Source organism: Penaeus monodon, chromosome 12 (assembly GCF_015228065.2).
Source record: "Penaeus monodon isolate SGIC_2016 chromosome 12, NSTDA_Pmon_1, whole genome shotgun sequence".
Lineage (NCBI taxonomy): Eukaryota > Metazoa > Arthropoda > Malacostraca > Decapoda > Penaeidae > Penaeus > Penaeus monodon.
The window spans coordinates 27313945-27328112 of NC_051397.1; positions in this window are offsets into that span (position 1 = coordinate 27313945).

The following is a 14168-nucleotide window of genomic DNA, read 5'->3' on the forward strand; positions in this document are numbered from 1 at the left end:
CCCCCCTTAGGGCATTAGTTTGGGCCCTCAAAGGGGGCCCCAAAAATGTGGGGCCTGTTTGGCTGGTCCTTTCGTGGTTGTTTTGGTCCATCTTCGGGCGCCGTCCTCTCTCCTGGCCCCTTGGGTAACCATTGCCCTCGAAGGTTCGCACACACACAATAACACACTACATAAAAATAGTGTATATATGTGATATTATATAAATATATATATATATAATATATATATATATATATTAAATGTGTGGTGTGGTGTGTGGGTGGGTGGTGTGTTTGTGGGTAGTGCGTATCATCTATCTGTCTAATTTTATCTGTTTACTATCATCTATCTACTTTTATCTACTATTATCTTTTAATGCACACAACCATACAACACACTTAATATATTAATTAATATTATTTTATATTATAAAAAATAATAATATAAATACACATATTATATATATTTTTAATTTATATATATTATATAATAATGTATAATATATAATATATTATATATATATAATATATATATATATATTATATATATTTAAATTTTTGTGGTATTATATATATGTATATATATATATTTTCTTTTTTTAACAGGGGTTTCATGTCTGAGCCGCCGTGGTCACAGAGATATACTAATTTGTATTTTTGTTTTGATGCTCTTGGGGGAGTACGGGTAGGGTCCCCCGTTCTTTTCCCCGGAGAGTGCCGGGTTACCTTAAAATAATCATTTTCTCTATTTTATCCCGGGTTTGGGCCGGCACTGATTGGGTGGCTTGGCCACCCCGTGGTAGGAGGCAAAGAGGTAAGTTCATTGCCCAAGGGGAAAAACGCGGGCCCGGGTGACTCGAACCCCCCGAACTCAGATTTCCGTCGTGACAGTGTTTAGTCCCATGCTCAACCATTTTTGGCCCCCCCCCGGCCCCCTTTACGATCTGGGTTCCAAAGATTTTCTTTGGGAAAATTTGAGCGGTGGTTTTCCATTGCTTCCCCCCCGGTGTTTTTACGAGCACATCTTGTTTTACCCGGCAGACTTGGGGTGGCTGGCACCCAGTGGTAGGCAGGGAATCGAGGGGAATTCCTGCCAAGGGAAACAACGCGCCGGCCCGGGGACCGAACCCCCGAATCAGATACCGTCGGACGTCTTGAGTCCGCGCCTAACCATTTGGCCACCGCGGGCCCCCTATTTTATAAATATATATATATATATATATATATATATATTATATTAATATAATATATAATTTTAATATTATATAAAAATTAATATATATATATAAATTTTAAAATAATATATAATTATATATATGTATAGATTCTGGTGTCTGTGGGTGTGACTAACTTAAAATAAAAACATATAATATATATATATAATATATAAATATATATATATATAATATAAAATTATATATAAAAATATTTGAATATGTATAGTAATATATGTTATATTATATATATATATACATATAATTATATAATATTATATATATATAAAAATATATATTTTATTATTATGCAAATGATAAGATATAATGAAGAAAATTTCCCAAACTAATTTCTAAATTCCGTAATAATCAAATTTAGGTTTTTCAAAAATTTTTTACAAAACTTAAACCTGTCAAAAACAAAATCAAAAAGGGGGCGTTTTGTTTTGGCGCCATCCAAATAGCTTCAACATATACGTTAAGTTTGTAGTTGGTATTGGATCGAGCTCGGGCAGAGTGGCAAAAATGGTGAATGCAGTGTGATTTGTGTCAGCCCCTATCATGACGTTTTATAGGAAGGGATTTTCAAAGACAATATTTTTACTCGGGGGAACAAAAAGCCCTCAAAAAACTTAAATTTACACGCCATTCGGAAATTTTTAAGTAATGCTAAAGAAATTTAAAATAATTTTTCGCCCTATACTAATTGAGAAAAAACACTGTAGGTTCAGTAGTGCTTCAGTTTTAATTACAATGGGTAAGCTTAGAGGACAAGCTTGGTTAAATACTTAAAGGAAAAAAAACTTTATAAATATTTTCTTTGTAATGAGCTATTGTTTTCAATCTCGGTTTAAAAAGAATCTGTGAAAAAAAGTTTAAAAAAAACCAAAAGGGGAAAAAAGCAAATTGTTCACTTTGTGGGGAAAATGCCTAGGAAAAACTCTGGAAAAATTTTAGGTCGTGGAAATGTGGACAGTGTATGGAAAAGGGGGGGTGCGTCTTTCGATTCTAAATTTTAATTTTATATTCGGAATTTGGGGGAACGAAAGAAGGGAGAAAAAAGAAAAAAAGTGTGAAGTTCAGTAGTTTTTTATTTTAGGGAGGTGACTAACCGAAAAAAATTGAAGGCCATTTCTGGTTTTTAGGCGGGGTTTTTAAATAAAAATAAGTGTACTGTACTATTCATTTTGTCCCTTCACAACTTTCGTATTGATTTTAAGCATGTGAGGAGGAGAGAGGAGGAGAGAGAGGGGAGGGGGAAAAGGGAGAGAGGGGAGAGGAAAAGGAGAAGAGAGGAAAGAGAGAGAGAGAGAGGAAGAGGAGGAGAGGAGAGAGGAGAGAGAGAGGTATTGTGTGCGTAGAGGAGAAGAGAGGAAAAAGAGAGAGGAGAGGGGGAGAGAGAGGGGGGGGGGGGCTGTGTGATTGTGAAGAAGGAGAGAGGAGAGAGAGAGAGAGAGAGAGAGAGAGAGAGAGAAGGAGAGAGAGAGACCGAGAGAAAGAGAGAGAGAGCAGAGGAGACAGAAGAGAAAAAAGAGAGATAGAGAGAGAGGAGGGGGAGGGAGAGAGTGGAGAGAATGTATGGTATATTGAAAGAGAGAGAGAGAAAAGAGGAAAGAGAGAGAGAGAGAGAAGAAACGGAGAAAAAGAGAGAGAGACGAGACAGAAGACAGAAAAAAAAGGGGGAGAGACAGAAGAGAGAATAGAGAGGGGGGGAGAGAGAGAGGGAGGGAGAGGAAAGAGAAGGGGTTGTATTTTTCAGGAAGAGAGAGAAAGAGAAAAGGTGTGATAAAAGGCTATGAGCCCCTTAAAAAAATGGCTAGCAGGAGTAGCACGTGTAGACGGTTGACTCATTTATCAGAGAGTGTGACAACCAAAAACTTTTAAGGCCATTTAGGGTTCAGTTGCAGCGTTTTACAAAAAATAATGCACTGAGATAATCAGTTTTTACTCTCACAAACTTTTTCCGAGTTATGATGTGTGTGGATTCACATTTTTAAACTTTAGATTGAAGCATATTTTTTGAAGTAAATTTAGTCATTAAGCATCAGCTTCGAGGAAAAAACAGAGAAAAGGGAGAGGGAGAGAAGGGCAGAGAGAGAGAGAAGAGAGAGAGAGGGGGAGAGAGAGAGAGGGAGAAAAAGAGAGGGGGGGAAGAGAGAGAGAGAGAGGGGAGGAGGGAAAAGAGAGAGAGGTTTGATAGTAGATAAGAGAGAGAGAGAAAGAGAGAGAGGAGAGAGAGAGAGAGAGAGAGGAGAGGAGGAGAGAAAGAGAGAGGAGGAAAAGGGCAAAAAGAAAAGAAAAAGGAAAGAGAAAGAGAGAAAGAGAGAGGGAAGAAGAGGAAGACGAAAAGAGGGAAGAAAGGGGGAGAAGAGAGAGAGGGAGGGAGAGAGGGAGAGAGGGAGAGAGAGAGAGGAGAGAGAGAGAGAGAGAGAGGAGAGAGTTTGGGAAAAGAGGAAAGGGAAGAGAGGAGAGAGGAGGAGGGAGAAGAAGAGGGAGGAGAAAAAGGAGAGAGAGAGAGAGAGAGAGAGGGAGAGAGAGAGAGGAAGAGGAAACAGAGGGAAAGAGAAGAAAGAGAGAAGCGAGGGACGGAAAAAGAGAAAGGGGAGGGAAGGAGAGAGAAAGGAGAGGAGAGGAGAGGAGAGAAAGGAGAGAAGGAGAGAGGGGGAGAGAAGGAGAGAGAGAGAAGGAAGAAAAAAGAGAGAGACGGAGCGGGGGAGAGAAAAGAAAGGGAAAAAAGGGGGGAGAGAGGAGAGAGAGGGAGCTTTTAGAAAAAGATTGGGAAAAAAGGGGAGAGAGAAAGAGAGAAGAGGAGAGGGAGAGAGAGGAGAAGGGGAGAGAAAGAAAAGGGGAGAAGAGAGAAGAGGAGAGGGGGAGGGGGGAGGGGAAGAGAGAAAGGGGGAAGGAGAAGGAGAAAGAGAGAAAAAGAGAGGAAAGAGAGAGAGAGAGGGGAGAGAGGAGAGAGAGAGAGAGAGGAAGAGAGAGAGGAGGAGAGAGAGAGGAAAGGAAAAGGGAAAGGAGAGAGAGAGAGAGAGAAGAGAGAGAGAGAGAAAGAGGAGAGAGAGAGAGGAGGAAAGAGAGAGAGAAGAAGAAGGAGAGGAGAGAGAGAGATGAGAGAGAGGAGGAAAGAGAAAGGGGAAGAGAGGGGGGGAGAGGGAGAGAGAGGGGGAGAGAAAGGGGAAAAAGGAGAAAGAGAGAGGGGGGAGAAAGGGAGAAGAGGGAGGAGAAAGGGGGAAGGGAGAAAGAGAGAGGGAGAGAAAAAAGAGGGGGAAAAGAGAGAGAGAGGGGGAAAAAGAGAGGGAGCAAGAGAGAGAGAAAGGGGGGAGGTAGGGAGGGAGAGAGAGAGAGAGAGAGGAGAGAGAGAGAGAGGAAAAAGAGAGGAGAGGAGAGAGAGAGAGGGGGGAAGAGAGGAGAGTTGTGTGGTTGGGTGAAAAAAAAAAAAAGAAAATAAAAAATAAAAAAAAAATAAAAGAGAGAGAGCAAAATAAAAAAAGGGTGTGGGGGGTGGGGTTTTTGGGGGGGGGGGGGGGGGGGGGTTGGGGGGGGGGGGGGGGTGGGGGTGGTGTTGGGGGGGGGGGGGGGGGGGGGTTTTTGGGGAGAAAAAAAAGAGAAAAAAAAAGCCCAAAGAGAAGGAACAACCCCAAAAAAGGGGCGAGGAAGGGGGGGGAAAAAAGAAAAAAGGGGGGAAGGGAAAGGAAAAAAAGGAGAAGATGGAAGAAAAAGAAAGGAAGAAAAAAGGAAACAAAGGAAAAAGAAAGGGAGGGGGATTAGGGGGAAAAGAGAAAAAGCCGGAGACAAGGAAAATGAGAATTTTAATGTTTGGATATATATATATATAAAATATAAAATATAATTTTATTTTTTATATAATATTATATATATAATTTTAAATAAATATTTTATTAAAACATATATAAGAATATTGTTGGAAAATTTTTTTTTTTTTTTTTGGTTTATTTTTTTTTTTTTTTTTTTGTTGTTTATTTTTTTTTTTTTTTTTTGTTTTATTTTATTTGTTTTTATTAAATATAAAATTTTTTTTTTTTTTTATTTTAAATATTGTAATTTTTAGATAAATACAAAAATTTTATAAATATTTTGGGTTTGGGGTGTGTGGGTTTTGGGGGTTTTGGGGGGGGTTTTGGGGGTTGGGGAAAAAGGCCCCCCCAAGAAAACCCCTGGGTTTTAACCCGTGAAATAAGGTAAACACTAAAAATTATGGGTTCCGAAAAGGGGCAATCCCCCCCCGCCCTGGAGCGGCGCCCCGAGGCCCCAGCCCGCCGCTGCCACCCTAGGGCCCAAAAAATTTAATAACCCCCCCTAATAAAAAAAAACAAAAAATATCTATAAACAATTTATTTGGGGCCCCCTTTTTAGAGGTAGTATAAAATTAAACCCTTTATAAATTTTTGTTTTTTTCTTTTTTCTTTTATTTTAAATTGGGATTATTTTTTTTTTTTTGGATTTAGATAATAATTTGTTCTTTTTTAATTTTTATTATATTTTTGGGGGGAAAAATTAACGATTTTTATATATTTTATATTTTTTATTTTTATTTTTATTATTTTTATATATTATGTTTTTTCTATTATGTATATAAAAAAAAAAACAAAAACCAATTAAATATTTTATAAATAAAAATTTGTAAGGGGTTTTTTTGTGTTTGTGTGTGTGGTGTGTGGGTGTGTTGGTGTGGTGTGTGTGTGTTGTGGGTGTTTAGGTGTTGTGTTGTGGTTTTTATAAGGCTAAACTAAATAAGGAATTTAAAATTAATAATTTAAAAATAGATGATATATATACTAACAACAAAAATTTAATTAAAATATAACAAAAAAATATTAAATAAAAAAATGTAAAATTTTTACAATATAATTAATATAAATTAATTTTTATAATTTTTTTTTATTTTTTTTTTTGTTTGTTGGTTTTTGCATGAGGTGTAAAATTGGGGTTTTTTTTTTTAAAACTATCCCCAATTATGTTTTTTTAATCTGTTTTTTCGGGGGCGATAAAAATATAAATTAAAATAAAAATATATTTAATATATAATAAAAATAAAAAATAAATAAAAAAAAAAAATATATATATATTTTATTTTTTAAATATAATTATAATATAATTATTATATATATATTGGGTGGGTTGGTGTGGGGTGGGGTGGTGTGGGGGTTTTTGTGTGTGTTGTGGCATCTGTACAGCTATCTATCTTATTAAAAAAAACATTTTTGTGATTACTACATTAAATAGGATATAAAATAAAATTTTTTTTCCAAAAAAAATATAAATATATATAATTAAAATAAATATATAGATAAATATATTAAAATATATAATATATATATATAATATATAATAATTTTTATATATGCATATACATATAAATATAAATTATAATAAATTAAAAAATTATAATATATAATAATAATAAAATATAATATTTGTGTGTGGGTGGTGGTGTGTGTGTGGGGTGTTTTGTGTGTGTGGTGTGTTGTGTGTGTGTTGTGTTGGTGTGTGTGTGGTTATATTTTATGTGTATATGTTGCTCTTTGTCGTATTCTGTGTATATGTTCAGACCTGGCTTCATGAAAACAAAAAAACCAATTGTTATAATTATTGTTAATTAATAAAAAATTAAATTATATATAAAATATTATATATATAATAAATATATCCCCAAAAAATAAATAATATTAATATATTATATAATATATTATATAAATATATAAATTTAAAATAAAATTAAATAAAATTATTTATATTATATTATAATATATTATAAAATTTAAAAATATAATATATTAAAATAATATATATATAAAAATAATGTCAATATCATAGAAATATAGTACGTGAAATATATTTATATATTATATTATTTTTAAAATATAATATATAAAATTATTAAAATAAAAAAATTATATATAAGTTGTGTGTTGAGGGGTGGGGTTTTGGGTGGTGTGTGGGGGTTGGTGGGTGTGGTGGGGTTGTGTGTGTGGTGTGGTGTGTGTTGTCTGTAATATTCATAACATATATATTTTTAATATATTTTATATAATAATATAATATTATAAAAATATATTCAGGAGGCGGTATTGGATGCATATGTGTGGTTTTTTACGTGAATTGGTGTAATGTGTGTGTGTGGGGGGTTGTGTGGGTGGTGGGTGTGTGTTTTGGTGGGTGTGTGTGTGGTGGTGTGTGTTTGGGTATCTTCATCAATCTCTCTTTTATCTATCTGACAATATTAATATAAATATATTATATAATATATATATATATATTATATATATAATATTCATAATATATTATTATATATAATATATATAATTGTGGTGTGTGTGGGGGTTTTTGTGGGTGTGGGGTGTGTGGTGTGTGGTGTGGTGGTGTGTGTTGTGTGTGGGGGTTGGGGGTGTGGTGTACATATGTATATACATATTATATATATAATATATATAATATAAATTATAATATATATATATAATGATATATACACATATTATATATATTAATTAATATGTATATATATAATAAAATTTTTTAAATATATATATATAATATAAATATAATATATGTTATAAATAATATTTGGTGTGTGTGGGGGTTGTGGTGTGGTGTGTGTGTGTGTGTGTACTATACAGTAACATGTTAGTAACAGATATATAACTATAAAATTTATATTATTATATTATATATATAATATTATAATAATTATATATTAATATATATATGTGTGTGTGGGTGTGTGGGTGTGTTTTGTGTTGTGGGGGTGGGTGTATGTAATATACATATATAGGATATATGTGTTGCTGGGTTTTGGGTATATATATAATATATATATATTATTATATATATATATATATATATATATACACACACAAACCACGCGCCACCAAAAAGGAATTATAAAAGATGAAAAAGAGAGGATTATTGTCGGAACAAACCTGCCCATGCCCGGGCATTAGTGAGGGTTTTGTTCAGAGTGAAAGGGGAGATGAAAAATAGAGCATTTTCCAAAGGGGAGTGACGTGTTCACGCGCGACACGGGTTTTTATCAATTCTTTTGGATCGGCGATATATTACCATCACTGATAAGTTTTTTTTTTTATTTCCCATAACCGACATTTATTAATGTATTTTTCTTATGATATTTTATTATTCTTATTACGGGGCCCATTATTTAAATTTTCATCATTATCTTTAAATTTATTGTATTATTATCGTTTTTATTATTATCATTTTTTATTTAGTAAATTTAATATTTTTTCATCACATTTGAACATTTTTACAAATTTCTTGTTTTTTATTTTTACTATATTATTTTATTGTTTAATTTCAAAAGCATCTTTTCCCATTTTGCATACTATTAATTTAATTCCCACGGGGTTTTCCTTATGTCATATCGTTATTTTTTTAATTTTACAATTTCTTTTTTTTTTGTAGTTTATAGAATGATGAAGTTTGGAAAAAAATTTGTAAGTTTTTTTTCCGTAACCGTTGGAGACTGCGACACACACAAAGATATAAATCCAAGCCACCTTAGTTATGTACTTAATAACCCCTCAAAGTGAATCAAATTTGGATTTTTCGGGATTTCCTTCAAAACCAAACCCCTGTGTGGGCCCCAAACCCAAAATGCAATTAAAAATTTTATAAAATTTTCAGGGCCCATATTAAAGGACAGAAATTTTAAAAAAAAAATAATAAAATTTCATTTTTTGAAAAACCCGAAATTGGTAAAAACAACGTAAAAAATTTTGGTTTCATTTTAGATTTTTTTTCGATATAATATTTGATTGAGTAGACAGTAGATAGGAGATACAAGAGAGATAGAGAGTACACACACCAATTAGTGTGTATATGTATATGTATAATAAAATTTTAATAAAAATTTTATATATTTTAAAATTAATAATACATACATAAATAGATGATAGAGAGAGGAAGATAGATAGACTCACAGCACCAACACACACTCAAAAAAAAAAACCCCATACTAGTGTGTGTGTGTGTATATGTTTTATATATAATTAATATATATATATTATAATAATTTTAAAATATTATATATATTAATATATATAATATATATATATATATAATATATTAATATAATACACACACAAAATAAACACACACACAAAACACACACAACCACCCAACAAACACACGTGAAGGGGCCCGGGGCTTGAATGACCCCCCTATGTTCCCTACATGATTAACGCCCCTCTTTTTGGTCCCGACATCTTTGGAAATAGTGGAGACCCAACCATACTCCCGCCATTGACTTTCCCTGCCCTGAACTCCGCCACCCAGCGCACCCTCGGACCCCTCCTCTCCTGGACCCCGCAAACCGCCCCCACAATCCCCAAAAGTCGGTGTAATTAGTTGATTCCCCACCAACCCCCCCCCTCGCCCATCCCCACGTGGAACACCCGCCCCAGTAGTCCGTTAACCCAAGTTTGTTTGCCGCCCCCATCGACGATAAGCTCCCCTGGAGCAGCACGTCAGAGACATGTGAGGTCTGCTTTGTCAGGGTTCACAGCTGCGTGCCTAATACCCTTGGCGTTCCACTCCGGAGCTAGAATATTACGGCATTTATCCTGCTAAATAACCTACGCTCCCCGCCTGGTCCCCCCCCCTACAGCCCCCCAGTGCTACAAAATTTAGAGGGTCAGAAAAGGGCAGCCCAAAATCATTCTCGGCCCGTCTATCCCGGGTATGCAGCGCCTGGGTCCTAGGCCTCACCTCCCTCGCCCCTCACTAAAAACGTCACCCAGCAGTTTTGGGCCCAAATTGCTGTGCATCCACGCCACCGTGACCTGCAGCTTCCCCCGGGGCGCGCCCCGCGAGCCCTACGCGCCGCCCAAAAAATGGTGCCCATAGGGCCCGCATGACCGTACCACCGGAGCACGTACCCCCCTTAGTCGATCACAAGACATAGCCCAATTTTCTAGTCCAGATCCCAGCACATGATTATGTATTTTACTTTTTTTAAATTTTTATTTTGTTGTTACTTTGTTGTGGTTTTGTATATGTTATGTACACATAGTTTGTCTCTTTTTCTGTTTTCATTTATATTTTTAGCCCGGCGCATGAAAAACAATAAAAATGATTATTATTTTATTATTATTAATTTTTTATATTATTATTATTATTTACACACAAGGATAAAATAGATAGATAGATAAAGAAAACACACACACTCACAAACACAAACACACACAAAGAACACACACATACACTACGAAACAACAACACACACACAACACACACACCATGCCTGTGTGGGTGATAGGAGAGAGAGTATATACCACACCACAACAGATTTATGATATTATACATATAATTACCAAATAAGATATAAATAATATATTACATATATGTTATATATGAAAATATATAAATAATATAATATAGTATATATAATATATAATGAGAATATATATATACATACATAATATAGAATATATATATATATATAATATATATATATATATATATATATATAAATAATATATATAATATATATAGAAAATATATATATTAATATATATATTATTAATATATATATAAAATATATATATATATATATATATTTTATATTATATAATATATATATTTTATAGATATTATATTATATATATATTATATGTATATATTTTATTCACAACACAAAACACACACACACACACACACACCACACACACACACACACACACACACACACACACACACACACACAATATATATATGTGTGTGTGGGGGGTTTTTGGTGTGTGTGTGTGTGGGGTGTGTGTGTTTTGTGTTTTGTTGTGTGTTGTGGTGTGTGTGTGTTTGCACGGCTTTCTTTAACCCTTTCGCTTTTTTCATAAACTAATCCCCATCACCACCTCCTGTATCATATAGGCAACATTTAGATTATTAGATTCTACCTCTATTCCTCCATGCCTCGCTTTTACAACCACCAATGTCACTTACGTTATTCATGTCTGTGTTCTTTTTATTTCATTTGAGATTTTCTTTAATCACCAAGACTTTCCCTCTAGTAACCGACCTCCCCACCGCCTCAGCCTATCGTCCTCTATCCAGGATTTTGAGGGGAATGGATCGAGTGGCCCCAAAACGACTGGGAATCTATCACTGCGCCGAGGGGATTCGTTCCCGATTCCCGGTCTGGATGTATTACAGGCGACGACAGGGTTCGATGACAAGTTAACACGGGAGGGGGGGGGGGGAAATGCAAGGGATTGCTTTTATGAATGGCATTTCCGCTAAGCGAAATATTCATGGTTCCCCCCCAGCCATGCGGCAGATGCAGATGCACTAATATATGTACACACACACAACACACACAAAACACACACACACACACACACACACACACACACACAAGCACACACACCCCACACCCACACACACAGGACTGGTCAGCGGCACGAATTGTTTTTCCCTCCACTGATGTCCCCGCCGCAGATTAGCAGAATCCTCTTGATCAAGCTGCTGCCTAATATCAACTTGAAAAAGCGTTTTGTCTCCTGCCCATAGTCGTCTTGCTTCCCACATCTTCCGCCTTCCTCTTTCTTCTGGCCACGCTTGCATAGACCGCATGAAACTTCAGACCTAAAACCCCCCTTTCCCTTTCCCTTTCGTCTGCCCCTTGTTCGCCCCGTTGCCCTCCTCTCTCCTTGTACTCCCTCCCCTCTTTTTCTCTTCAGACCTGAAGAGGAATCCTGGAGTATTCCAAAACTGATCAATTCAATAAATTAGTCTGTGCAGTTTGGGTTAATACCTCTTTCACACACACCACACACATATATGTATATACACACACACGGGGGTATATATGTATATATAGAATATAAATATATATATATATATTAATATATATAAATATATATATAATTAAATATTATAAAACCAAAAACACAACACACACAACACACACGACACACACATATATAAAAATAAAATATATATATAATAATTATATATATATATATATATTGGTGTGGTGTGGTTGTGTGTGTTGTGGGGTGTGTGGTGTGTGGGTTGGGTGTGCTTGCGTGGTGGTTGTGCGTACGTTCGTGGTGCGTGCGTGTGTGCGTAGGTGTGGTGCGTGCTGTGTGGTATGTGTGGGTGTGTGTGTGTGTGTGTCGTGTTAGGGGTGTTTTGTGTGTGTGTGTGTGTGTGTGGGGTGTGTGTGTGTGTGTGTGTGTGTGTGTGTGTGTGTGTTTTGTCTGTATGTGTGTGTGTGTGTGTGTGAGTGGGGATGTGTGTGTGTGTGTGTGTGTGTGTGTGTGTGTATTTATAGTCGCACATACTCCACAATTTTACACATTATATATAATATTAATATATATATATATATATATATTATATATATATATATTATATATATATATTATATGTATGTATTATATATATATGAATATATATATTCATCCGTGTATTACATATGTATATACAGCCCAGTGAGTATCTCGGTTTACCATCACTTAAACTTTCGGCTTTGTGTTAGGATCAAAAGACGACTTACACTTAAACCCCGGGGATCAAATTAATGTGTTTGTCATGCTTTCCAACACTAAAGTCGAATTTACTCCCTCTCTTTTTCCTGGCTTTCGGGAGTTTCCGCTTGTCAAAAAGAACACTACTCATATTTTTTTACCCAAGTAAACTTCATTCTAAAATCCTGATAAAATGTTCCATCTTTTATTATTATACACAAGGAAAAGGGAAACCCCCACGCTCCTCGTCTCCGAATCGAAGAGTAGACACGCAGAACCAGAAGCTAAAATTCCCCCATTTTCAATTAAACAAAAAAATCTGCAACCTTTCTCTGTTTTATTGCACATGAGGGAACTCTTGAAATTTAATTCCTCCTTTCCCCCTCCACATTGTCGGCACCGTGCCAAAAACCCTCATTCCGAGGGCATTTTTTTCAGGGGGAGGGGGGAAGAAAGCGAGAAAGAAAGGGGGGAAAAGGGAGAGAAAGAGGGGAGAAAAAGGGTGAGAAAGAGGAGGAAGGTAGGGAAAGAAGGTAGGAAAAGGGGGGATGGAAAGAAAGGGGGGGTAAGGAAAGGGAGAGAAAAAGGGGAGGAAAAGGAGAGAAAAAGGAGGGGGGGGGAACGAAGAAGAGAAGAAAAAAAAAAGAAAAGAATGGAAAAAGAGGGGTAGAGAAGGGAGGGAAGGAAAAAAAGGGGGAAAATAAAGAGGGAGAGGTAGGTAAATGAAGGGGGAGGTATTAAAAAATAGAGAAAGAAAAAGGGAAAGGAGAAAGGGATGAGAAATGGGAGGGAGGAGAAGGAAAGGAGGAGAACAGAGAGGAAGAAGAGGGAGGAGGGAGGAAAACAAGGAGGGAGAGAAAACAGTGAGACAGACAGGAAATAAGAGAATAGAGGGGAGAGAGCGGGAAGTAAAAAGGTGGGGAGAGAAAAGTGGAAGGGGGGGGGGGGAAGAGAAAGAAATAAGGTGAAAGGGGGGAAAACGAAAAAAAAAAGGGAAAAAGCAGGAAAGACAGACAGATAGACAGAGAAAGGTTGAAAGAGAAGGGAGAGAAAAGGGGAAGCCCAAAAGAGAGCGGCAAAGGCCCATTTAAAAACCGGATGAGGCCGGGGCGATGGGGGGCCCAGAGAGGCTTAGCAGGGGAGTTTAAGGATTGGGGGGGGACATCCGGGGATTATTGGCTGAAGAACGAAGCGAGAAAAGGGCGACCCGAGGCAATGATGCGGCGAAATGGCGCTATTCAGGAAAGGAAATGACATAGCTTGAAATGTTTGAAAAACCTGACACAATCAAAGGGGTTTAAAACCCACTTGTCAACATAAGTCAAGTTTGTTCTCGGGACCCCCAAAACAGTGGGGACCTTTGTGCAAGGGTAGAGGGTTCGGAGCTTAAAACCCCCACGGAACACGATTTTGCCGGACGAAAACATAGAAAATCCCAAACAAACGCACCTAAAACATATCAATCAAAAAGG